Here is a 2,988-nt window from a genome sequence, read left to right as displayed (position 1 = left end):
AGATGCGTATAAGAGACAGATCTTTAGGTTTGTAACTATGAACAAAACATACAGTTTTCTGTTGATTCTGAAATTAAAACTTTTAAAAGTGGAAATTTGGCCAATTTTCTGCAAAAAAAACCTAAAAGTTTTGCGTTCTGGCGGCACCTACAGCTGCTTTAAAAAAAACTGTTTTTATTTTTTATTATTCAAAGTCTCGATTTTCATTAGGTTTGAAGTTTAGATAGAAACGCCTCTAGACATTTACAATTATTTCATATTCATCATTTGCATATTTAATATATTTTAACACGATTTTAGTAGCCTTTATTTTTATATGAAATATAAAGTACTTTAAGATAATACTAAATGTTCATTAAAATCACTAAAAATTATTTTTTTAAATAAGGCAAAAAAAAAAAGAAGCAATTTCGCTGTACAATAATACAAAATAGGAATGTATCCTCGTTGATTGCTTTTGCAGGTAATAACACCAATACTATACGTACAATTGAACCATATATATTCTAATCACATCCAAAGTTAAATCACCTGACTCTCTCCCTGACGGGTTCCGGGGTCGACGAGGCTTCTTGTCGGTAATACGCCGGTAACCCTACGCTGAGTCTGGGCCCGGGTCTTGGCGAAGGCCCGAGCCTTGGCGAGGTTGAGTACTTAGCCTTGCGGCATCATCTGATGATCGCTTGGCGGTGATACTTGACAGGACTAGGCGATTAACAGACTGCAGGGGAGATGCACAGGGAGTCTCATTCAACTGACAGGCACTCGGGATGGTTATGCTAGGTTCAGTGCATCATCATGGCTTAGGGGTCGCACTGCTTCCTCCCTCCGTTCAGTTGGCTGGGGCCGAGCAAGTAGCTCTATCGTGCATTTAAGTGACCAGCGTACGAAGAGCGAAAACTTGAATACTAAAGAACAGAAACACACTTAGGCCTACAAACATGGTATTCACTCGTAGTGGTCAGTGGCGTATCCAAGGGCGTGGGGCGTGGGGGAGCACTCCCCACAAAAAGCTTGCAGCCCCCACCCCCTACCACATCCCCTTCACTTCACTTCATCGTTTTCGGCTCAATGATGATGGGAATGAGGATGGTTAGGATGATGTTCATGATAATGGCGATGATAATAATGAGGCCTAAAAGAAAACTTGTTTGTTTGCCGTCATCCGCCGCCCCTAAAATCCTGAAAAGGGGCGGGTTTTTTTGTTTTTTTTCCCAAAAACCTTTCTTTTTTAAGTTTAAAAGATCAAATGAAAACCACTTTTTTCGTCGATTTTGGCACAGATCCGTGATATGGACATTTTTACTATTTTAAATTTTTTTCAAAAAAAAAATGATATGATGAAAAAAATGACAATCGCACATGTTTCTAGGATTTTACGAAAAAAAGAAACTTTCTTCCACCCGCCCCTGCTGTATTCAAATTTTTACAATGTGACAGCAAACATTTTTTTAGGCCTGATAATGGTGATGATGGTGGTGCAGATGATTATGGTTAAGATGATGATGGTAATATGATGATGAATAGGCCTAGGTGATGATAATGACATTTGATCTGTACTTAATTTTCTGTATGTGTTCACATTGTCAATTCAACAATTCGTTTTACTTCAGCTTGTGTTCACATTGTCCCGATATTCTCATTTAAAACGTCCTTAACAACATTGGTTTATTTTTCTTTCAGGTTAGCTATTGAAGGCCCTCAGAACTTTTCTAACTCAAGCCCACATGGATGGTTCAATGGAACTAATACCTTACCGGCTATCATTGAACTCCAGAATTAGAGCATTAACAACAGACACAGCAAGAGTCGGCACAGTCTAAACAAATCTAAACATTGCACTCTGAAACAAGCAAAATTAGAGACTAGTCATCTTCCAATCCATAAATTGTACATATTACTTAAATTCAATGTGTTTAAGGATTTGTTTGCCACTAGTATCATGTTTATTTCTACCTGAAACAATATATTTTATAATGAAGTGCTTATCAGTACGGTAATCTTCTAGAACTCCTCTACCAATTTAACACTTTATCTGTATAAAGATTATTTGGAAAATGTAAACTAATGTGAATTGATATTAAAACTATTATTTATTATGATAATAATAATTAATATTACTTTTATTATGATTGTTTTTATTGATTTCATCTCATTTTAATTAGACTGATCTCACCAAAACATAAAGACAACTTACAACCTGAGGAAGGCTCTCTGCAACTCCAACCCATGGGACATCATAAGCTAATATTTGTTAAGACATAATACCACAATAATTCACTCATCTCAGTTATAAAAATGCAAATAAACATAATCCCTGGCTACCATAAGTTGAAATCATTAGGAAAATGACTATATGTCAAAAATTGGTCGTTTATTTGAAAAAAAAAATACTGCAATCTCTGACCCAGCCAACTGCATAGTTACCAACTGTATTGCATCGTCCGGGACGGTCCCGCATTTCAAAGTGATTTTGGATGAAACACGTATTTTGCAGAAACACATGCGTGATCCTAAATTTCTCACGCATTTAACACAAGTCTATGCGTGATAACGATTTATCACAAATTCAGGGGAAAGTGTATTTAAAATTAGAAGAAATTGGTTGTATTAACTATAAAAACGGTGATGCAGTAACTGGAGTCATGAGAGAGTACAGTATTTCCTTGAAGGCCCTACTTATTTCACTAAGGAGTTACCGTACTAAATATTGATCAGTAATGAAAATGTTTGTGTAGGTCTAAATAGTTCGGGTGCTAAATTAAACATAGGCCTACATTGAAAAATTGGCTTTATTAATAATATTTTGCTTTTGTACCGGTATTATCAACAAACACTCCCTGAAATCGTTTTAAAACAGCTTTAAAATGCTCAGATCGTCGGAGCGGCGAGGGGATGGGGTGTTTGCTTGGACTCCCCAGCAAACACACACACACACACACCCACACACCAGTGGCGTAGAAAAATATTTTTCATTGGGGGGGGGGG

Source organism: Anneissia japonica, unplaced genomic scaffold (genome assembly GCF_011630105.1).
Source record: "Anneissia japonica isolate Jap-2015-1 unplaced genomic scaffold, ASM1163010v1 scaffold1005_len2656397_cov198, whole genome shotgun sequence".
NCBI lineage: Eukaryota > Metazoa > Echinodermata > Crinoidea > Comatulida > Comatulidae > Anneissia > Anneissia japonica.
This window is presented reverse-complemented; position numbering follows the sequence as displayed.